Source organism: Protopterus annectens, chromosome 12.part0, assembly GCF_019279795.1.
Source record: "Protopterus annectens isolate FY-2018-M chromosome 12.part0, PAN1.0, whole genome shotgun sequence".
NCBI classification, from domain to species: domain Eukaryota; kingdom Metazoa; phylum Chordata; order Ceratodontiformes; family Protopteridae; genus Protopterus; species Protopterus annectens.
In genome coordinates, this window is record NC_056746.1 from 511,696,061 (window position 1) to 511,719,977 (window position 23,917).

General features: G+C 44.9%; 1 protein-coding gene across 2 annotated transcripts in view; it reads right to left on the reverse strand.

Annotated features, from left to right (window-relative positions):
• COPS3 (COP9 signalosome subunit 3) overlaps window positions 1-23,917 on the reverse strand; it is a 985,788-nt gene that overhangs the window by 766,224 nt on the left and 195,647 nt on the right. Inside the window, exon 1 of one of the 2 annotated variants that reach the window (XM_044089657.1) lies at window positions 4,005-4,014. The exons of the other annotated variant lie outside the window; for it this stretch is intronic. The gene's annotated coding sequence lies outside the window, so the exon portion shown is untranslated. Of the gene's footprint in view, window positions 1-4,004; window positions 4,015-23,917 lie in introns of those variants that run through there. 2 annotated transcript variants of the gene reach the window in all.

The following is a 23,917-nucleotide window of genomic DNA, read 5'->3' on the forward strand; positions in this document are numbered from 1 at the left end:
TTATGGAGGAGAAGGATAAACCCTTATGTAGCATGTCTGTCAGGTGATGTAAAATCAATGGGATATTAGGAATGAGAGGATGCAAATCCTGAGCATGCATCCAGGTGCAAAATCTCTTCCATTTACCTGCATAAGATTTTCTAGTGCTAGGCCGTCTGGCTTCTAAGATGACATCCATGACTTGTTTGGGATGGGTAGGATTAATCATAGACCCTGAATACGCCAGGCTGCCAGGCTGAGAGTTTTGATATGAGAGTGCAGAACCTGGCCCTGGTGTTGGGACAAAAGATTTGGAATCTGAGGTAGAATCCAAGGAGGGTCCTGGGATAGATTCATCAGTGTGGAGTACCAAAATTGACGAGGCCAATTTGGGGCCAGTAAAATCATCCTGGGTTTGTCCTGCTTGATCTTTAATAACACCCATGGAAGAAGAGGTAGTGGAGGAAAGACATACCCCGAGAGGTTCCTCCAACTGAATGAGAGAGCATCCACTTTCCATGCTAGTTTGTGAAATGTCCTTGTGCCTGTTTTCTGTAAGATTAAGGTCTGTCCTCTCCACCCCTGGGGGTGGAAGCACTCCACTGTCTAGGTCTGTACGAGGTCTGTGCTTGGGGCTTCCCTCTGGAGCGCCTATATCTACCCCTCTGAGGCCTGTCCGAGCTGGGAAAGGACCAATTTTTAGTTGGCCAATTTCTGCTAAATCTTGGGGGCTGAACTTGTAAGAAATCCTTAACCGTTTGCATGGATTTAGCATTATCCTCCATTTTCTTATCACCTCTTCAGCCTTAGACCCAAGCAAAACATTATGCTGAACAGGAGCATCCAGTAACTTTGCTTTCACTTGATCAGGTAAGTTTTGTTCCTTTAACCAAGCATGCCTTCTAATGACTGTGCCAGTGGCAGCCGACCTGCATGAAGCCTCCAAGGCATCAAAAAGTACAGTTTTGTACCTACCATAAATGTAGATGTCCGAATAGGAATGCATCTGCAGTCCTTACAAATGGGTTGTCCTGTCGTCAGGCAGCCCTACAGTCGGCCGGATTCCAAAGTCTGGGTCTGGCCTCGGCTGGTGTCGCACTTCACCCGACGTCATAGCTGCAGTTCTTCGGGTATAAAGGCATCAGCCGATGCCATTTTCCTCAGTGTTTCTTGCCCCAGATGCCAGTTGCCCTCTTGGATAGCTAAATTTTGGATAAATGCCAATGTTTCCAAATAGTAGAAGGCAAATACAAAAAATAAGCATGTATGTACATATATACAAACAAATACACCATAAGAGATGCCCGCCCCAGCTAGCTATTAGATGGGCAAATACCCTAGGAATACCTCAGAGGGGAAGGAGGGTGGGTAATCCTGACTGCAGATGCATTCCTATTCGGACATCTACATTTATGGTAGGTACAAAACTGTACTATGTCCTTCAAGGATGCATCTGCAGTCCTTACAAATGGGTAGAATACCATAGCCAAACTAGGGGAGGAGGAAGAAGAAATTATGGTGTAGTTAGGATCCCTTGCAAAACAGCAGTGGCAAACCCTGCTCGGGATCTAGAGTATAAAGGTAAGTTATAATGCTTGGCAAATGTATGCACGGAGGTCCAAGTAGCAGCCTCTATAATGTCCTTGGTAGCCACTCCTCGTAAGAAAGCTGTGGTAGTGGCTGTAGCCCTTGTAGAATGAGGCCTTATGTTCTGTGGAGTTTGCTTTCCATGGTAGGAGTAGCAGAATCTGATGCAATTTCCTATCCACTTGGAGATTGTCTGTTTTGAAATTGCTTTTCCTTCCCTTCCTGTTGCATATGCTACCAGAAGCTGGTCAGTTTTTCTATTGCCCTTGGTTCTGTCCAGGTAGTAGCGTAACTGTCTATGTACATCCAAAGTATGCAGCAGTCTTTCCCCCCTGTTCTGTGGATTGGGGAAGAATGTAGGTAGGTGAATAGCCTGGTTTAAAGACACTCTGGATACCACCTTAGGCATAAATGTAGGATTTGTTCTCATGGACACTCTGTCTTAATGGAAGATTAGGAAGGGTTGTACTGCCATTAAAGCCTGTAGCTCAGAAACCCTTCTTGCTGAGGTAATTGCCAGCAGGAAAGCAGTTTTCCAGGATAGGTGTTGAAGTTCTGCTGTTGCTGCTGGTTCGAAAGGGGGGAGTGTCAATTTTTCTAGCACAAAGTTCAAGTCCCATGCTGGCAATGGTGGTTTCCTTGGAGGTTTTACATTTTTAATTCCTCTCAGAAACTGCCTGAGTAGAGGATGCGAGAAGACAGGGGGATCGAAGCTGTATTCTGCAGAAATAGCTGATGCATGTATCTTGATGGAGGAATAGGACAGGCCTGTATGGAAAAGCTCTGCCAAATAACTCCAGGATGTTGGCTATGTCTACCTTTGACACATCTTTTCCCCTTTCAGTACTCCAAATGAGAAATCTTTTCCATTTTCCTGCATAGTTCCTTCTTGCTGAAGGTCTGCGGGCCTCAAGGATAATGTCTTTAACCCTTTGGGATAAATCTGGGTTAGTTGCTCTTATGTAATGTTCCAGGCAGTCAGCTGCAGAGTTTTCGGGTTTGGATGCAGGGTGTTGTAGCCGCTCTGAGTTAACAGCAAAGGAATCAGGGGTAGTGTCCACATTTGCCCCCGAGACATGCTCCTCAGTAATGGGTACCAATGTTGTCTTGGCCAGTCTGGAGCTATCAGATTGATCCTTGGACGTTCCTCTTTGATTTTCAATAGCACCTTGTGCATCAAAGGAAGAGGTGGGAATGCATATGCTGTCAGGCTTTTCCAACTGAAGGATAGAGAGTCCACCTTCCAAGCAAGTGGGTGGTACGTCCTTGTGCAGAATTTCTTGAGCTGGTGATTGAGTGGGGATGCGAATAGGTCTATTTGTGGCAGTCCCCATTTCCTTGTGATGGCCTTGAAGATGTCCGGGTGTAGCATCCATTCGTGAGCATCCGAGGTAGTTCTGCTTAATATGTCTGCTAGGATGTTTTCTTTTCCCGGTACAAAAATTGCTTGTAACTGAATGTTGTAGCTCAGAGCCATATTCCATAGGTCCAGTGCCATCCGGCATAGAGGGTATGAATGAGTGCCTCCCTGTTTGTTGATGTACCACATGACTGTGGTGTTGTCTGTCCTTATCAACTGTCCTTCTTGGAGGAATGGTCTGAAATTCTGGATTGCCAGTTTTACTGCCAGCATTTCCTTTTGATTTATGTGCAGGTGCAGCTGATCTTGAGTCCATAAGCCTTGTATGCACTTGTCCAGCATGTGGGCCCCCCAACCGAGGTCTGAGGCGTCCGTTGTGATGGTTTGGCTTGGTTGAATGCTGTGGAAGGGCAAACCTGGGTTTGACTGGCATGCCTGAGCCCACCATAGGAACTCTTGTTTCAGGCATGGAATTAGTGAATTTCGGTTTCTAGGCTGTGCCTGTGTTGAGACCATAAATTCTTCAGGTACCACTGTAGCTTTCTCATATGTAGTCTGGCATGAGGGACCAGGATTATGCAGGATGCCATGAAGCCCAAGGCCTGCAGTACTTTCCTTGCTGTTAGTTGGTTCTGCTTTGTTAATGCCAAGAAGTAGAGAGGAAGTTGTTCTTGTTTTTCTGCAGTTAGGAATGCCATCTGTTTTGCTGTGTCCAATTCTGCACCTAAGAAGGTTATTCTTTGGGATGGTATCAGTCTTGTTTTTTTTTTTTTATATTGACTGTATATCCCAGGGCTTGCAGTAAGCAAATGACTCTTTGTAAGTCTTCTGTTAGCTTGTTTCTGTTGTCCGCTTGTATCAGGCAGTCGTCCAGGTATGGATATATTTGGATTCCCTGAAGCCTGCAGTGAGCGATTACTGATGTCAGGCATTTCGTGAACACTCTGGGCGCAGTAGATAAGCCAAAGGGCAATGCTGAGAATTGATAATGCTCTGATCCTGCAAGAAATCTGAGGTATCTTCTGCAATTTGGTCGTATGGGGACGTGCAGGTATGCCTCCTTGAGATCTAGAGTCACCAGCCAAGACTCCTTGCCCAGCATGGGAAGAAGTTGCTGTAGGGTCAGCATTTTGAATTTTGGAACAATGATGAATGTGTTTAAAGCGGACAGGTCGAGAATAGGCCTCCAATTTTTTCTCTTTTCTTGGTACCAGGAAGAATCTGGAGTAAAATCCCTTTCCTTGTTCCATAGATGGTACCCTTTCCACAGCTCTCATCTTTGCTAATTGAGCTATTTGTTTTAGAGCTTCTGTCTTTTGATTTGGTGGTAGGTATGGCATTCCTCTTTTTCCTGGTAAAGTATGGAAATGAAACCTGTAGCCTTGGTCTATAGTTTGCAAAATCCACTTGTCTCTTGTGATGCAGTGCCAGTTTTTTGAAAATAAGGCTAACTTTCCACCTAAGGGTGCTGCTATTTGTTCCCTGGTAGGCGGTGCCAGAGCCAAGTCACTGTGATTGTCCTGTTGCAGTGGTAGTAGTTGTGTCTGTGCCTCGCTGGTTGTTACCTTGCCACTGGCGTCCCCTGTAGGCACCTCCTCTGGATTGGTTTCTGCCTCTTGAACGCCTATTCCTGCCTCTCTGTGTTTTAGAGGAGTCTGGAAAGGACCAATTTTGGAAGGCCAGTTCCTGCTAAACCTTGGAGGCTGAACCTGTAAGAAATCTTTCACTGTTTGTACAGATTTTGCCTTCTCTTCCATTTTCTTCAGTACCTGCTGAGCAGGAGAACCAAATAAATTGACCTTATCCATAGGTGCATCTAATAGTTTTGCTTTAACATGATCCGGCAAGACCTGTTCTTTCAACCATGCATGCCTTCTGATAACTGTGCCAGTCATGGCTGATCTAAAGGAAGCCTCCAGTGCATCATAGCCACATTTTAAAGAATGGTTACTAACCTGCTGAATGTTATGCACCATTTCTAGAACATATTTCTTATCTAAAGAGTCATCAGAGGACAGTTTCTTAGTTAACTGATCAAGCATAAACTCCTGGTATTGGATCATATGAAACTGACAGTTCAATGCCCTAGCTGAGAGAGTAGCAGAGGTGTATACTTTTACCCCATCTCTCTAAGGACCTGGATTCCCTTTCAGAGGGAGGGATTTTTAACTGAGGTCGAAGCTACTGCCTTAGGCCCCTGGGAGATAGTCTCGGGATCTGCAAAAGGAGCCTTGTATAAATGGTGATGTGTGTCCGGGACCCTGTAGAACCTATCGGGCTTAGCAGGGGCTGGAGGCAAAGTATCAGGAGCAGTGCAAGCATCATTAAATGCATCATCTACAACAGGAAGAACTGGAGGTATAGCTAAAGGCCTATGTTGTGGTAAATGCAAAAAAGTCCTAAGCCTTTTCCTTGAATCTGAGAAATCTTACCCCTGCCATTGAAATTGCTCCCTCATGGCATGTAAGGTTTCCCCAAAGGAAAATTCCTCTGGTGGAGAGGCAGAAGGAATCGATTCCTCAGCATCGGAGTCTTCATAAGGAGAAAAAGGAGCCTCTGGATGGTCTGTATGGTCTGTATTGTCTGAATCAGAAGAATCATCTGAGGACACTGGCTCAGGGGGCTCTGCTCTAGGTCTCTTTTCTGGAGGAGGTTGAGAGGCCCTGTCTGGATGAGGTTGGGATCCCCTTATTAAAGAGATGAGATCCTCTGCCAGAGTAAGCATTTGGGAACTGGAGCTGGGCCTGTGAGAGGGGGGCTTAACAGGCACAGACTTAGAAGTTTTGGCTGCTTTAGCCCTGGCAAAGGCCTTTATGGACATGGCTGCAGGCGGCCTAGCAGCACCACGTGCAGGGGTTGAAACATCCAAGGGGATGGTGTCCGATAATTCTTGTGAAACCACAGTAGCAGGTTGAATTTCAGAGGCCGATTCAACCAGGTTAGAAGGGGCCTCGGTAGTAGTCATGGATTCGGCTGAAGTTAGAACCGTTTGCTCGGTTTCGGCCGAAACAGAGACACTCGCGGTTTGCTTAACCGCGGTTTCGGCCGAAACCGTGGACCGCGAGTGTCGGTCCTTTTCTTTGCGTTTCTTAACAACTTGTGAAGTCGGAGGATCCGACAGCATTATGTAAGCGAAATCTGAGCCGAAAAACTGTTCAGCAAACTCCGACCGACGTCTAAGCATCCGTCGGTTGAAAGAAGCACAGGCTAAACAAGCTGCTACGTCGTGGTCTGGGCCTAAACAAGGTAAGCAGTAAGAGTGGAAATCTTTATGAGGTATTTGTTTCCCACAAGTTAAACAGTTATTCACTTTTTCTGACATCGGCTGAGGCAAGAAAGAGTCCCCAACGGGGTACTTAGCTTTTTAGAAGTCTTTGAAGTAGTATTCGGTAGTAGTAATCTCTGGATCTGACCGTCCAGCACTTGCGAACAGCTTCTGCTTCGGGCGCCACGCGGCAAGAAAGACTGAGGAAAATGGCGTCGGCTGATGCCTTTATACCCGAAGAACTGCAGCTATGACGTCGGGTGAAGTGCGACACCAGCCGAGGCCAGACCCAGACTTTGGAATCCGGCCGACCGAAGGGCTGCCTGACGACAGGACAACCCATTTGTAAGGACTGCAGATGCATCCTTGAAGGACATCCACAGTGTAAGCCATGCTTCCCCACTTGCTCAGTAACATGCATCAAATTGTGCAATTCCTTATTATCTGCACATGCAGAAATGGTACCTAGCTTTTGTTTCATAACAGACAGCAGAAATTGCTGATATTTTAGCATATGAAATTGACAATTTAAAGCCCTGATAGATAAAGTTGCAGAAGTGTACACTTTTTTGCCCCATCTCTCCAAAGCTCTAGAATCCTTATCTGACGGCATAGGGTTTTTAGCAGAGGCGGCCTTAACACCCTTAGGACCCTGAGAAATGGTTTCTGGATCAGCAGCAGGATTTTTGTAAAGGAACTGGTGGGAATCAGGGACCCTGTAATATCTGTCAGGCTTAGCAGGGGCTGGAGGAAAGGAGTCAGGAGTTTAATTAGCCTCAGAAAAGGCATCATCCACAAAATCCAAAACAGGAGGAATAGCCAGGGGTCTATGTTGGGGAAGAAGAAGGAAATCTCTAAGCCTTCTCTTAGATTCAGAGTACTCCTGTCCTTCCCAGTGAAAATGTTCCCTCATGTCATGTAAAGTTTCCCCAAAAGAAAAATCCTCAGGGGGAGAAGCTGATGGAATGGATTCCTCAGCATCAGAATCCTCATAAGGAAGGAAAGTATATTCCTGTTCAGAGGAAGACATTGAAGAAATAGATGCCTGATCAGAGGATTCATAATCCAATTCTTGCCTTGGCCTTTTGTCTGGAGGGGGATGTGAACCCCTAATCATGGTTAGTTAGTCCTCCGCCATTTTAAGCAACTGTTTCTGAGATTTGGGTCCCGGATCAGAAGAGGCCTGGGCTGGTGTCTTTGATTTAGAAGGAGTCTTCGCCTTTGTCCTTGGCTTTGCCTTTATCAGAAGCTGTGTAGGCCTGAAAACCCCCTCGGAAGCCGGTACCTGCACAGCGGCTCCGGACCCATCCGAGGGAGCATTGTCCGAAGGTCCTGCAGCTGGAGTACTCAAAGGCCTAGTTGGCTCCTTGAGGTAGTCCATTTCGGCAAGCGGTTCTGAAATGGCCGATGACAGGGGCTGCGAAAGCGCCTCACTGATGACGGCCGAACCTGAAGCTGGCTCTGCTTGTAAACCATTGTCTGATTTGGACCTCGGAGGCCTGTCCTTATCCTTGCGTCGTTTGTGAACTCCGGTAATCGGAAGCATATCCGATGACATTTCATAATTAAATCGCCTGCCAAAGTAGTGAAAAGCAAAATCATACCTCCGCTTAATAGTACGTTGGTTAAATCTAGCACAAAACCGACAACTAGCTACGTCGTGGTCAGGGCCTAAAAGAGGAATACAGTAAGAGTGGAAATCCTTATGAGGTATTTGCTTCCCACAACAAATACAATTATTAACTTTTTCTGACATCGGACTGGAGCAAGAAAAAAGTTTCCCCAACGGGGTATTTAGCTTTTAGAAGAAGAAGAAGTAAGTCTTCGGAATGAAGCAAGAAAAAATATCAGGAGTCAGCCGACCAGCACTTGCGAACTGCTTCCACCGCACGGCAAGAAAGACTGGAGAACATGGCGTCGGCTGGCAGCTTTGTACTCCTGGCGCTCTGACGTCAGGGAGCATGACTGAACAGCCGACACCGGACCCGGATTTTGGGATTCTGGCAGACCGAGGGCTGCCTGCCCGCAGGAAGAACCCCACAGTGATGACTGCAACAGTGAAACACGATGTACATCTATTTATCACTATTGATATATGCGATCTTTATTCTTTCATATGTTCTAGGAGTTTTTATGTAACCACCCCAGTGTAGATGATGGCAAAGCATTGACTATTACCAACTTAATGGATCTGTTTTTAGGAAACAACTTTATAAATGTTTGAAAATCAGTTGTTTCGACAACTTAAAGGCATGGCAACTGTGCCGTTTGTGTGCACACGTTTGCCAACATTGTCCATGCCCAATGGAAAAGTCTATATGTCCTTAACTCAGAGTTTAGTAATTGTTGGACACTTTACAGACGATAATAAGGTGACTGTCATTTTTTGGAAAGGTGGCAGGGATAAACTTAACAATTTTTTTGTACATTTGAACAGCAGTACATCTTTTTTTTTTTTTTTTTTTAAGTTTACCATGGAAATAGGTAAAGAAGATGTTCATTATCTGGATGTGACCATCTCAAAGAATAGAGATGAAGGTAGGTTTGACTCTAACATATACAGAAAACCTACCTATTCTAATTCACTACTTCATTTTATAACCCACCACCTTATCTATCAAAAAAAGTCTCTGGTCAAAGGCCAAAGGATGAGACTCGCCCATATGGTGAGTAATGACTCTACCTTTAGTGAACAATGTTCAATTTTGAAGGATATGTTGATCAACAGACAATATCCAGTTATATTATTGGAGAATATTTTTTGGGAGGTCATCAGGAAAAGACAGGAAGGCATGCTTAAGCCACTACTTGGGACAAATGGTGACTTAGTTACATTGAATGGTAAGAGAGACAGTTAATTTTCAAAGAGCCCTAACATTACCATATAATATACATTTTGATAGCATTAGGGATATAATACAACATAACTGGGTCATTTTCAGGCTGATAGTGAGTATGTGGAGAAAATGGGGAAGAACCCTGTAGTGGTGTATACGAAAGATCTACGTTTTAAAAATTTACTTGAAAGACAAAAGAAAAAAAAATCACCCTGGACGCATGTCTAAATGCAGACATTGTAATCAATGTAGGTATGTAAAGGAAGGTGTAAAAATTTGTATACCCAGATGGGGAGTTTTTAAATTTTGCCAGAAGTTGAACTGCTAGAGTAATAATGTCGTGTATCTTGCTGGGTGTCAACAATGTGTCATTTTACATTGGTAAGACAAAAATAAATTTAAAAGTAGGATCTACCAGCATCAATATGACATAAACAAGAATGATGAAAGAAACGCTCTTGCAAAACATGCATGTAAAAATCCCACACAGTCTTTTAAATACACCTGTATAGAAAAAGCGGGCTTTGATCAAAGGAGTGGACCTCATGAATTGCTTCTAGAATACAAAGATTTGATTTGGCAACTCAGGTGTAATGCATTGAAGCCCTCGGGCTAAAAGAGTCTGTCTCAATCAGCAGTGTTTTGAAACTGAAGGCTGAAAATGTTTTCAAGTGCTTTTTTTTAGCTATCACAATGCTGCTGTTTCTGTTTATTTAGTACGCATGTGTTTTTATACACATTTTATTCAAGTGTTTTTGTAATAAGCAAGGTTTTGAACTAAGTAAAAATATGCTTTTTTGGAAGACTGCATTTTTAAATTTAGTATAGATGAGAGTGTCTATAGTATCATGTGACTGTGATGTACCTATTTAAACATTTCACTGTTGTATGTTGGTGTTCTGAAGAAGTTGGAAACAGTTCTGACGAAAGCACTAACTTTAAAGTGGAGTTCTGCAGTACGTGGTCTGCTCTGTTTTATTGTTTTTCAGTCTTTTTCGTTCTTCTGTGATTTTCCTAGCTCTTAAAATCAGTTTGGCTGAAGGAAGATGATGAGACAGAACTTGACTGACATGTAATCTTAGAGCAAAAAGTTTGCTCTGTGGTAAGAACGCTTGATTCACTGTGTCTAAGCAAGACCCTATAAACGTCCCAAGACTTGTAGTGGTTGAAGTTCAGATTTTGCAAGATTTACGGTGATACTTAAGAGAATGAGTCGAGTGAAGAAGACAGCCTCTGGCTGTTATCAGTGGATGCCTGGTTGATGTGGTGAGAAGCCAGTCATCTAAATAAGAAACACTCTGAAACCATGCAGTCTTACAGGAGCTGCAACCACTGCCGTGCATCTGGTGAACACACTTTGGGCTGTGAGACCAAAGGGCAAGGCTCTTAACTGATAATGAATGGCTCCCAGCTGAAAGTGAAGGAATCTTTGGAATTGTGTGTTCATTTTTATACAATAGTATGCATCCTTCAGATCTAGATTACATCCAGTTGCCTTTCTTGAGCAACGGTAGAATGCACTGAACAGTGTCCATCCAGAATTTGGAGTTCTTTCCGAGTTGTTTTAGATGACTGAAATCCAGGATGTGTCACAGGTCTGCCGTTTTCTTTGGCACTAAAAAGAACCTTGAGTAAAACCTGGATTCTCTTTGGTCTGGTGGGACCTCTTGTATGACTCTTGTCTAGCAGCTTTTGAATTTCCAGAGCTGCTTGCTGCCACTGATTGGGTGGAACATGGGGAGACAGCTTCTTAAACTTGGTAGATTTTGTAAAAAAAAAAAACGAGATAAAATATCCTATGGATACGATTCTTTGCACCCGTGTATCTTTTATGGTGGCTGCCCAGGCTTCCAGATGCCAAGATAAGTGTCCCCAGACTGTCTCCAGAGAAGAACAATCTGGCAACCATTGAGGAACGCTGGGTCTGTCCAAGAAAGAATCTTGAGACCCTTGATTTTGCGGACCCCCTCCCCCCTTGCAGCATGGATGGTGTCTTCCACTATTATAATTAATTCTCCCTCTGCCTCTGGGGGAAAATTTTCATGTGACTCTTGAAAATGCTCTTTAGACTTCCCAAACCACATTTTCTTACCACTGCACTGATTTCTGGGGAAGGATCCCTGCACTGTAGAAAAACAGATTCCTACGGCAGGTATGGTCTTTCCATCTTGGTCACTACAGGAAAGTGTCTCTTAACAGTGGGCCCAAAAAGGCAGGATCCATCAAAAAGAGCATTGATGAATGACATTTTAAAGGGCTCCTCAAAACTGCAAAAGCACATCCAGGCATGCCCCCTGATGGATATGCCTCTACCTGTGGCCAGTGAGGTACCTTCAAGCCTCTTGAGAGATTAACTTCATGGACGCATTTGACGTAGATTGTAGAGTGGACAGTTGCGAAGAATAAGCTTTCATGTCCTCTGCTGATATGGACCCAGGGTCAGAGTTAGAGAGTCCCTTTATTAAGTCCCTCTATAACCTAGTGAAGTGTGCCAGGTAATTTGACAATCATATAGCAAAGGTCACTGATGATTATACTCCCTTTCTATAGCTGTCCAAAGCCCTAGACTCTGTGTTAGGGGGATGGACAGACAAGGTCTGTTCGGCTAGCTTCTTTTTCATGGCTGTCGCAATAAAACATGGCATCTACAGGAATCCCCTTGGACCAACGTTGTCTGTCTAATGGTACAATGAAGATCTTGCGCGGGCATTTGGGAATGAGCTCTACGGAGTCCAGCTCCTTCCATGCCTAGCAGGAGACAAAGTCTACAAGCTCATCCTCTGAAGGGATAACCCAAGATGTAGACAGGCCAGACCCAAAAGCTTCCAGGTACGCCAATTCCTCCTGAGAAGGGTTCTGGGAAGACTATCCACCTTTTTGTCACAGGATTTCTAAAATGTCTCCAAATGAATCGTCTTCTGGTGGAGATCTGGGGGACCCTTCATCAAAATCAGTGCCTTCTGTCAAAGATTCTGGAGGGGAATCCAAGTGCTTCCTTTTGCACAGTTTCTTCCAAGGAATCTCTTCAGTGGGACACACTGGAGAAGTGTCAGAATAAAGGGGAAGCCTCTGTGCAGGGACCGTCTGGAAGCTCTTACTGGTTTGGCTGTCCTTGAGGAGTAAAATGACACCTGGTCAGATTCGGAGGAGGGGTGGGAAGAGGATTGGCAGAGGTGAGAGCCAAAGGATCCTCTGGATGGGAGAAAACCCTTTCCACTAACTCAAAGGCAGAAGGTCAAGAAGAAGTGGAAATCAGCCTCCCCAGAGCCGAAGATCAACGATCAGCTAATTGCTCTACTCCCGCCGGGTTCTGCCCCCAAGGAGGGAATCTGACCCAAGCTCTCCAACACTGAGGCACCAAGGGAAACGACAGCTGCTAAATCCTCAGAATCAAAGTTCCCCCAGGACCCCGACACCAACACTTCGGCTCCGAGACTCATGCTGCAAAGAGCCACTCAGCTGAACGGATCAGGAAAGAGTCTGAGTAGAGGAAAGCAAAATTCTCGGATCCTATGCCTGGACTATCAGAATCTTCGGATCCAACAGCTCTGAAACCCCAGGTCAGATCGGAAGAGGAGTCACTAAAGGGTGTGAAGGTTGCAGATTCAAGGATCCAATGAGGAATGGATCCTGAAGGATCCCCATCTGAATCTGAGCTCTAAGGAACTTTCTCATCATCCTAGCCATATCATACTCAGAAAGACTCAGAGAAGACCTGATGGAGAAAGATGCTGAAGGAGGACAAGAAATCTGTTTTTAGTGTCTCCTGCAAAAAAGGGGACCTCAATCTCAGAGAAACCAACTCTGGAGAGAACTGCGGAGACCGGATCCAAGGAGACCTGCTTAGTGTTGGATCAGAAACCTTTTTAACTAAAGGATCCGATGAGGTTGGATCAGAAACTTTATTTCTTTCTTTTTTTTTTTTTTACTTTCGACAGAGGGTCTAAACTCTGTGCGGAAGGAGGAGATTGGACAGGGGAGCATTTCCTAGACTCTCTGGTCTACAAACTCTTCAGACTTCTAGAGGGAGGTTTGAGCCCCTGACTTAGAAGGAACTGCTGAAGCAGCAGCAGGAAACATAACTTTCAAAATAAGCTTATTATGCCCATCACTTACCGCCCTGGCATTAAAACCTGCACAGATTTTACAAGAAATCGGAAAGTGAGCAGGGCCCAAATAATACACACACTCCCTTGTAGGCATTAGAATTGGTACCTTATGCCCACAAAAAGTGCATTCCTTGAAACTGGTAGGTTTGTTTGTCGTACCAGAAAACTAAACCACAAAAATAAAATAAATAAAATTAGAACAAACAAATATTTTCACCTTTTCCCTTCTTAAAAAAAAAAACAAAAAACCTCAGGAGAGGTAAGAAAAGAAAAAAGATTACCAACGATGGTAGGAGAGTCTACACTTGTAATAGAAAAGGTCTAAACTAATGCTAAAGGGTAAAGAAAGGAAGGTAGAAAAGAAAAAAAAAAAAAAAAAGAGAGATTTTAGTAATAAGACAAAAATATAATGTCACTCAACTAATAACAATTATAATAATAAGAGTGGGAAATCCCCACTGATCACTAGAGCAGCAAACAAGGTATGAGGTAAAGCAGTGATCAGGGGCATTGTGGGTAAAAGGAGGAGCCTGAGAGTCAGATCCTAGACTGCAAAAGAAAGGAGCAGAGTCGGACCTGAGGATTGGATCCTAACCCATTCATTGAGGAATGGATGAAAACTGCATCAAATGTGTAAGTTCTAGTAACACTCTAACAGGATTCTCCAGAAAATTTAAAGACGGAGCATGGTTGGGAGGGAAGCTGAGGAAGAATGAAAATGGACAATACAGATGCCTAATTATGGTAAGTACATAACTTTTAAATCCGATGTCCTTTTCATTCTTTCTGAACATATGGGACACAGTTCCCAGCTACAATGATTTTGGGAGGCCCTCAAGGAAGAATATTCCGGAGTACTGCATGAGCCAAAGGCAGCCTTACTTCTGGATACAAGATCCAATTTGTAATGAGTAACAAAGGTATGAGCACTGGACCATGTAGCCACTGCACAATCATCAACAACAGATGTTCTTGACCAAAGAGCAGATGAAGTAGCCACGGATCTAGCTGAATGAGCTTTAGGTGGTTTTGGTAGGGAAATACCTTGTTGAGAACAGACCCAAGAAACACAATTAGTGATCCATTTAGCTATGGTAATTTTTGAAACTGAGAAACCCAGCCTTTTAGGTGAAAAGGAAACAAAAAAGCTGATCTGATTTTCTGATTTGCTTTGTCCTGTGTAGAGAGAAATGCACATCAAGGAGATGTAGCATGTATTTCCTTTGTTTGAGACATTTGCAAAGATGACTGGAAAAACAAATGGATTGGTTAATGTTGGTTTCAGAAAAGTACAGTTTTGTACCTACCATAAATGTAGATGTCCGATAGGTATGCATCTGCAGTCCTTACATATGGGTTGTCCAGCCTCAGGCAGCCCTTCGGTCGGCCGGATTCCAAAGTCTGGGTCCGGCGTCGGCTGATGTCGCCCTCTCCCCGACGTCAGAGCGCCTGGGGTATAAAAGTGTCAGCCGACGCCATCTTCCTAAGTTTTTCTTGCCCTAGATGCCAGGTGCCCTCTAAGGAAGGCTAAATTTGGAGAGATGCAAAAAATTCCAAACATGCACAGTAATATAAAACAAATACACCATAATAGATAACCCCAGCTAGCTATAAGAGGGGAAAGTACCCAGGAAATACCACAGAGGGGAAGGAGGGAGGGTAAACCTTACTGCAGATGCATACCTATCGGACATCTACATTTATGGTAGGTACAAAACTGTACTATGTCCTTCAAGGATGCATCTGCAGTCCTTACATATGGGTAGAATACCATAGCTAAACTGGGGGTGGTAGGATCTAAGAAAGGGATGGTGTAGCTAAAATGCCCTACAGGACTGCCGTAGCAAAGCCTGCTCTGGATCTGGAATATAAGGGTAAGTTGTAATGCTTGGAAAATGTATGCACGGAGCTCCATGTAGCAGCTTCTAAAATGTCCTTGGTAGCCACCCCTCTTAAGAATGCTGTGGAGGTGGCTGTGGCTCTGGTGGAATGAGGTCTAATGTTAGCTGGCACAGTTTTGCCATGAAAAGAGTAACAGAATCGAATGCAATTCCCTATCCATTTTGAAATTGTCTGTTTGGAAATTGCTTTTCCTTGTACACCGGCAGCATATGCTCCAAAAAGCTGGTCAGTTTTTCTGTAAGTCTTAGTTCTGTCCAAGTAGTAGCGCAACTGTCTGTGAATGTCCAGAGTATGCAGAAGTTTCTCCCCTTTGTTTTGTGGATTTGGAAAGAAGGTAGGCAGGTGAATAGCTTGGTTCAGTGAGACCCTGGATACCACCTTTGGCATGAATGAAGGATTGGTTCTCAGTGAGACTCTGTCCTGATGAAAAATAAGAAATGGTTGTACTGCCATGAGGGCCTGCAACTCAGATACTCTTCTTGCTGAGGTTATGGCCAGAAGGAAGGCAGTCTTCCAAGACAGGAACTGTAGTTCTGAAGATGCTGCTGGTTCAAAGGGAGGTAGAGTTAATTTTTCCAACATGAAGTTAAGGTCCCATGTAGGCACTGGTGGTTTCCTTAGAGGGTTGATGTTTTTAATTCCCCTTAGAAACTGCCTTAGGAGAGGATGAGAGAAGACAGGTGGATCAGTATTGTATTCTGCTGAAATTGCTGAAGCATGAATTTTTATGGAAGAGTAAGAAAGGCCATTGTGGAGCTTTTCTGCCAAGTATTCCAGGATATGTGCCAAGTTCAACACTGTCGCATCTAGGCCCTTTGTGGTGCTCCAAGTGCGAAATCTTTTCCATTTTGCTGCATATGCCTTTCTTGTGGAAGGCCGGCGAGCTTCCATGATGATGTCCTTCACTGTCTTGGATAGCTTATCCCGGGTGAGGAGTCAAGGTATTCTCCAGGCTGTCAGCTGCAAGGTTTTCAGACTGGAGTGCAGAGTTTTGTAATTGTGTTGTGTCAGAAGAAGTGGCCATTGTGGTAGAGGCCACGGTTTCATGCGTGACATGCTCCTTAACAGTGGGTACCAGTGCTGTCTGGGCCAGTCCGGAGCTATCAGAATCACTTTGGGCTGCTCTGTCCTGATCTTCAGTAAGACCTTGGTCATTAATGGAAGAGGTGGGAATGCATACACGGTTAGAGTATTCCAGCTGAAAGAGAGGGCGTCCACTTTCCATGCTTGTGGGTGGTATGTCCTTGAGCAGAATTTCTTCAGCTGATGGTTGTGGTGGGAGGCAAAAAGATCTATGTCCGGCCTCCCCCATGATTGTGTTATCTGAAGGAAGATGTCTGGGTGCAGCATCCATTCGTGTGGATCTATGATATTTCTGCTTAGGCTGTCCGCCAGTATATTGTCTTTTCCTGGCACAAACTGGGATTGCAGCTCTATATTGATTTTTAGGGAAAGTTCCCAAAGATTCATTGCCAGTCTGCAAAGAGGGTAGGAATTGGTACTTCCTTGCTTGTTTATGTACCACATAACTGTGGTATTGTCTGTCCTTATTAGCAGGTGTCCTTGATGCAGAAAATGTTTGAAGGCCTCGATTGCATGTATTGCCGCCAGCATTTCCTTTTGGTTTATGTGCATGCGCAATTCTTTCTGTGACCATAGTCCTTGAATGCATCTGCCCTCCATGTGTGCTCCCCATCCATGGTCTGAAGCATCCGTTGTAATGGTTTGGCTGATTATTGGTTTGCTGAAGGGCAGACCCCTGTTTCACTGGCTTGCTTGAGCCCACCACAGAAATTCCTTTCGAAGGCATGGAATGAGTGGTATCAAAGCTTCTAGGCTGTGACTGTGCTGACACCATAAACTCCTTAGGTACCATTGTAGTTTCCTCATATGTAGCCTTGCTTGTGGGATTAGAAGAATGCAAGATGCCATGTAACCCAGGGCCTGCAGGATTTTCCTTGCAGTCAGCTGAGTTTGTCTTGTCAGATTTTTGAAATAATCCGGTAGTTGTCTTTGTTTTTCTTCCGTGAGAAAAGCCATTTGGGTGGTTGTATCTAGTTTCGCACCCAGAAAAATTATCCTTTGGGATGGAACGAGTCTTGATTTGTGAATGTTGACTGTATATCCCAAAGCCTGAAGTAGGCGGATGGCATAATTCAAGTGTTTTACCAAAGTTTGTTGGCTGTCCGCTTGTATAAGGCAGTCGTCCAGATATGGGTATATTTGAATCCCCTGAAGTCTGCAGTGTGCAATTACTGATGCCAGGCATTTCGTGAATACTCTGGGCACAGTAGACAAGCCAAAGGGCAATGCTGAAAATTGATAATGCTCTGAACCTGCAAGAAATCTGAGGTGTCTTCTGCAACTTTGTCTGATAGGGACATGCAGGTATGCCTCCTTGAGGTCTAGAGTTACCAGCCAAGACCCCTTGCCCAGCATGGGAAGAAGTTGCTGTAGGGTCAGCATTTTGAATTTTGGCACAATGAGATAAGTATTCAGTGCGGACAAGTCGAGAATAGGCATCCATTGATTTTCTTTTCTTGGGACAAGGAGTAGTCTGGAGTAAAATCCTTGGCCTTGTTCTGTGAGAGGAACCTTTTCTATAGCTTTCATTTGCAATAGGTTGGAAATTTGTTTTAAAGCCTCTGCTCTTTGATTCGGTGGCAGGTTTGGCATGCCTTTTCTTTTTGGTAATGTATGAAAATGGAACCTGTATCCTTTGTCTATTATTTGCAGAGTCCATTTGTCCCTTGTAATACTGTGCCAATTTTTTGAGAATAAAGATAGCTTTCCGCCCAAAGGTGCTTCCAATTGAGCCCTGGTTGGCGGGGTCAAGGTAAAGTCATTGAGTCTGTCCTTGTGCAGCAGTTGCAGGTCCTGCACTACCTCTCTGGTTAGGAGGCTGCCATTGCCATCCTATGTAGGATGAGGCCCTCTACCTCTGGCACGCCTGTTCTTGCCTCTTTGAAATCTCTCTGTGTCCGGAAAGGACCAATTCTTAGAGGGCCAATTTCTGCTGAATTTTGGTGGTTGGACCTGGAGAAAATCTTTGACTGTTTGCACAGATTTAGCCTTTTCCTCAAATTTCTTTAAGACCTCCTGAACAGTGGAGCCAAATAACTTTTGCTTTTCCAGTGGCGCATCCAGAAGCTTTGCTTTAACATGATCTGGCAGAGTTTGTTCCTTCAGCCAAGCATGCCTACGTATGACTGCACCTGTCATTGCTGACCTACATGAAGCTTCCAATGCATCATAACCACACTGCAAGAAATGGTTGCTAACCTGTTGGGAGTTATGTACCAGATCCTGAAGTGACTTGCGATCTAGGGGTGCAGGTGAAGACAGTTTTTTATGCAATTCATCTAACAAATACTCTTGGTACTGTATCATATGGAATTGACAATTTAATGCCCTCATAGAAAGAGTGGAAGAAGTATACACTTTTTTACCCCACCTCTCTAAAGCCCTGGACTCCCTTTCAGAGGGGAGTGGATTTTTAGTAATGGCAGATGCAACCCCTTTAGGGCCCTGGGAAATAGTTTCAGGGTCAGCAGAGTGGGCCTTGTAAAGGAAATGATGCGAGTCCGGGACCCTGTAGTACCTATCTGGTTTGACAGGAGCCGGAGGAAGGGAGTCAGGGGTAATGCTAGACTCAGAGTACACATCATCAATGACATTCAAAACAGGGGGAATAGCCAAAGGTCTATGCTGAGATAAATGCAAAAAAGTCCTTAACCTCTTCCTGGAATCAGAAAATTCCTGGCCCTGCCATTTGAAATGCTCTCTCATGGAGTGAAGAGTCTCCCCAAAGGACAGCTCTTCAGGAGGGGAGGCAGAGGGAATAGATTCCTCTGCATCAGAATCCTCGTAGGCCGTAAAGGCCTCCTCCTGGTAGTCTGAAAGAGCAGAGCCATCTGAGGCCTCATCAGAGGACTGAGGATCAGTGGGCTCAACCTTGGGCCTTTTGTCTAGAGGAGGTTGAGAGCCCCTGTCCGGATGTGGCTGAGAGCCCCTAATTAAGGAAATAAGGACCTCAGCTAAACTTAAAATCTGTGAACCTATAGTGGATCCCTGAGGAATAGCCTTGGGAGGCAGAGATTTTGGCTGTTTAGCAGCTTTAGCCCTTGTGAATGCCTTTATGGACATGGATGCAGGAGGCCTGGCTGCTCCACGTGCAGGCGTAGTTTTGTCTAGGTAAATGGTGTCGGAAGTTTCCGGAACACTGGTTTCTGAGGGAAATTCTATAACCGACTCAGAAGAGGCCTCCGGGGCCGAGGTTGTCGGTTGTGACGGTCGGAAGTACCAAGGACTCGGATTCAGCCGAGACCGAGACACTCGCGGTAGGCCTAGGCGTGGTTTCAGCCGAAACCACGGTCCGCGTGTGTCGGTCCTTGCCCTTCCGTTTTTTGGTTAAATGAGAAGTCGGAGTCTCCGAAGGCATATTGTAACAGTAACTAGCCCCAAAAAATTCCTCTGCAAACTCTGCCCGACGTCTAAGAGTGCGTCGGTTGAAGGAGGCACAGGCTGTACAGGCCGAGACGTCGTAGTCTGGGCCTAGGCAGGGGAAATCCTTATGAGGTATTTGTTTCCCACAAGTTAAGCAATTATTAACTTTAAGCGTTTGATCTGACATCGGCTGAGGCAAGAAAGAGTCCCCAACGGGGTACTTAGCTTTTGAAGTCTTCGGTAGCTGAAGTTACAGGAGCTGGCTGACCGGCACTTGCGAACTGCTTCTGCTTCGGGCACCACGCGGCAAGAAAGACTGAGGGAAGATGGCGTCGGCTGACGCTTTTATACCCCAGGCGCTCTGACGTCGGGGAGAGGGCGACATCAGCCGACGCCGGACCCAGACTTTGGAATCCGGCCGACCGAAGGGCTGCCTGAGGCAGGACAACCCATATGTAAGGACTGCAGATGCATCCTTGAAGGACATCTACTTTAGGTACAAAAGGAAGAGTTTGTCCATAAGGTAACCCTGCCTTTATGGAAAATAATGTAAGAAAAAGCTTGGAGTTCAGAAATTCTCTTTGCAGAAGTAATAGCTACTAAGAGGGCTGTTTTCCATGAGGGAAATTTTAGGTAATTATTTTGCTGAAGGTTCAAATGGTTTCTGAATTAAAGCTTGCAGCACAACAGTCAGATCCCAGGGAGGTGAAGGATCCTTTACTGGTGGTCTGAGGAGGAAAATGCCTTTTAGAAATACTTTGCATAACTTGGAAGAAGGGAATACGTTTTGTCTCCAGGATGAACTGGAAATGGCTGCTAATTGCAGTTTAATCACAGAAAAGCTAGCTCTTCCTTTAAAAAGAATGGGCAAAAATTCAAGTACAGCAGCAACTGGATCAGAAAAAGGGCAAATATTTTTCAATGCCCAAAGTGAGCATCTTTTCCACTTGCTTTTAAAAACCTTCTTGGTAGAGTCTTTCTGTATGGATAAAATTATGGCACGTACTGGGGTAGAAAGCCGCCTGGGCTGTCTGACCCATCACTGGAAGTGGAGAAACCATGCAGTTACCTTGAGGGACTGAATGTTGGGATGGCTGATTTTGGAGGGGTGTGAAAAGAGACATGGAGGATAACGAAGGCGAGACTATAGGAAGGGGAACCATGCCTGTCGAGGCCAGAAGTGGGCAATGAGGATGACTGAGCTCTTCAACTGGTTTGCTTTCTGTAGAAACTTTGGAATCAAGGGAAGGTGGGTGATAGGCAGAAAGGAGAATGAAGGGCTACGTTGACTAGAGCATCTCTCAGTGACTCCTCTTGAGGGGGATCAGGGCAAAATTCCTGCTGCACTTGTTGCGTGAGGCAGCAAAGAGATTATAGCAATGTCGGCCCCAACAACAAAAAATTTCTTCTACCACAGACTGAGAGACCACTCATGCGGCATCAAAATGGACCGGCATAACTTGTCCACTACCATGCTCATTTTTCCCAGTATGTGCATTGCAACTAGAAAGCAATTTGAGGAGATTGCACACTCCCACACTTGTAGCTTCTCTGCAGAGGGGTTAAGACAGAGCTCCTCCTTCTTTGTTGATGTTCAAGACAATAGACATGCTGTTGGTCTGAGTTACAATAATCCCTAGAGGAAGAGCATCTTGAAATACCTGCAACACTAATAGTATTGCTCTCTTCTCTAGTACATTGATATGCAGATTGGTCTCGGGGGGTGGGGGGGGGGCACATGCCTCAGACCATCCTAACCAGTTAATAATCTCATAGTATGTAGTAACCATGGCCATTGGGGGCAGTAAAACAAAAGGTCGGCCTAGATGAATGCTGTCTGACTGGATCCACCAACAGATATGTCATTAGCAAATTGGAGTAAGTTTCCCTGGAAAAGACAGGAGTTGTCAAAGAATAGACCACTGAACAGCTAGTCTCCATTAAGTACATGCATAAAGTACCGTGCAAATGAAAGCAATACAATGGCTATTGCCATGGATCCTAGAGCTTGGAAAAGTAATTTGGCTGAAGGAAATGGGTGGAAGATAAACTGATGGACCTGGGACCTGAGCATGGATATTTGATGAATTGGTAGTGATGCTATTTGTGTTGTTGTGTTCAGATGCACACCAATGAACTCTAGGCTCTGAAATGGTGTCCGTTCTGATTTGGCATAATTTACTGTTATACCCAGTGACTGGCAAATCTGGATCATAGAGTCCTTGGACTGTTGAAGAGATGCTTGGAAGGGGCAGTGAGGAGCCAGTCGTCCAGACACGCAAACACTTTGACTTCTGAGAGTTTCAGGTGAGCAGCCACCACTGCCATGCATTTTGGTAAACACCCTGGGGCTGTGTTGAGTCCAAAGGGCAGGGCTCTGAGTTGGCAATGACTGGCTCCCAGCCAAAAGCACAAATTACTTCTAGATCGTCTATTCTGATTTGACAGTACATATCCTGAAGATCTACAGAGCACATCCAATCATCTTTATGAAGAAATGGCAGAATGGACTGAACCCTGACAATTCGGAACTTTGACAACTTTACATATTCATTCGCTTTGCTTAGATCTAGAATTGGTCTGAGTTCCCCGGTCTTTTTAGGCACTAAATTGAAACGCGAGTAAATTCCAAATTCTATTCGGTCTGGTGGGACCTTTTGTACGACTCTCTTTCTAACAGCTTTTAAATTTTTAGTGCTGCTGCTTTCCTCTTACTGGGTGGAATGTCTGGGAGCTTTTTCCTTTTGGAAACATGAAGTTGGAAAAATGGAATGGAATAACCTCTAGATATTATTCTTTGCACTCGGGGACTCTGTTACATTTGCCCAGGCATCCAAGTGCAAGGATAATAGTCCCCCAACTGCCTCCAGAATTGAACAGTTGGGCAGTACTTCCACAGCGCTGCAAGAGTCTGTCTGGAAAGGAATCAAAGAAACTCTATTTTGCGGGCCTCCTCCGTCTTTGGAACTTCCTCCAGTGCCTCTGGAGGAGTTGTCCTCATGAGAATCTTGGACAGGTCCCCGAGATTTGTGTCACCACATTTTCTTACCACCTCTGATTCCTGAAGAAAGTTCGTTGAGAGCTAGAAAACTTGATTCCCACTGCAGACAAGAGTCTTTCCTTCTTGTTCGCTGTGGATAAGAGTCTCTTTTACTGATAAACCAAATAAGAATGTGCCATCGAAGGGGTGTTAATGAAGGACGTCTTCAAAGGCTCCACAAAGTCACACAGCTGCATCCAGGCTTGTCTCCTTACAGTAATGTCTGAACCTGCAGCTCATGAGGTGCCTTCAACTGTGTGCGAGGTAAACCTCATGAAAGTGTTAGAAATTGACAACAGAATGGCCAACTGAGAGAATGTTCTTTTGAAATCCTCTGCAGACATTGACTCTGATAATCCCTTGGTCGAATCTCTCTGTGGACTCATGAAATGTGCCAAAGAGATCTCAAGGTGAAAGTCACTGAGGCAAAAACTTGCTTTCCAAATCTGTCCAGCATCCTACACTCCCTGTTTGGCAGATGGACAGAAGAGGTCTATTCTGCTAGCTCTTTTAGTGGCTGCTGCCACCACCATAGCATCTACTGGGACTCCTTTGCTCCAGTGGGGGTCTATCCTTGAGGGAAGGTAAAAATTTATCAGATCTCTTTGGAATGCCCTCAACTGTATCCAGCTCTTTCCATGCCCATAAGAAAACTAATTCAATGAGTTTGCCCACTGGACGGGGGGGGGGGGGGGTACCCAAGATGTAGATGGACCAGAACCAAAAGCTTCCAAAATACAGATTCCTCTGGAGTGGGATTTTCGGAAGACCCAACTCACTTTTGTCTGAGAATCTCTGGTACGTCCCCACAGAACACATCATCTGGTGGTGTGGTGGTGATCTGGGGACCTTTTATCAAAATCGGTATCCTTCAAGAGAGATTCCAAGGGGGAATCTATGCGCCTGCTCTTGCACATTCTTTTCCAATGAATCTCCTCTGGGGAATGTTCAGGGGAGGTATCTGAAGAGAGGGGAAACTAGTTGGAACTGATTGTCCCTGTGGAGTAGACCTGATAAATTCAGAGCTCGGAACCGAAGGGAGGTAGGGAACTGGATCTGAAGAATGAGAAGGTAGTTCTCTAGAGAACGAAAAAGCTCCTTTCATGACAGCAAAGACAGACTCTGAGAAGCCGTGACCAACCACACAATAGCCAAAGCTTCCAGTACAGGCAGATCATGACTCCCATCAGATCCATGCCTCGAGGATGGAATTGGACCTAAACTGCCCATGGCTGGGGCTCCAAGGAGCACGAATGGATCCTATAACATTGGAGTTGACCCCAATCCCACGGATCCAATGCCAGCATTTTGGATCTGGGATCCATTCTGTTCTGAAGGTATTGGAGGGCAAGCAGTCAAGGATGCTGTCTGACTTGAAGAAGATATCTTCTT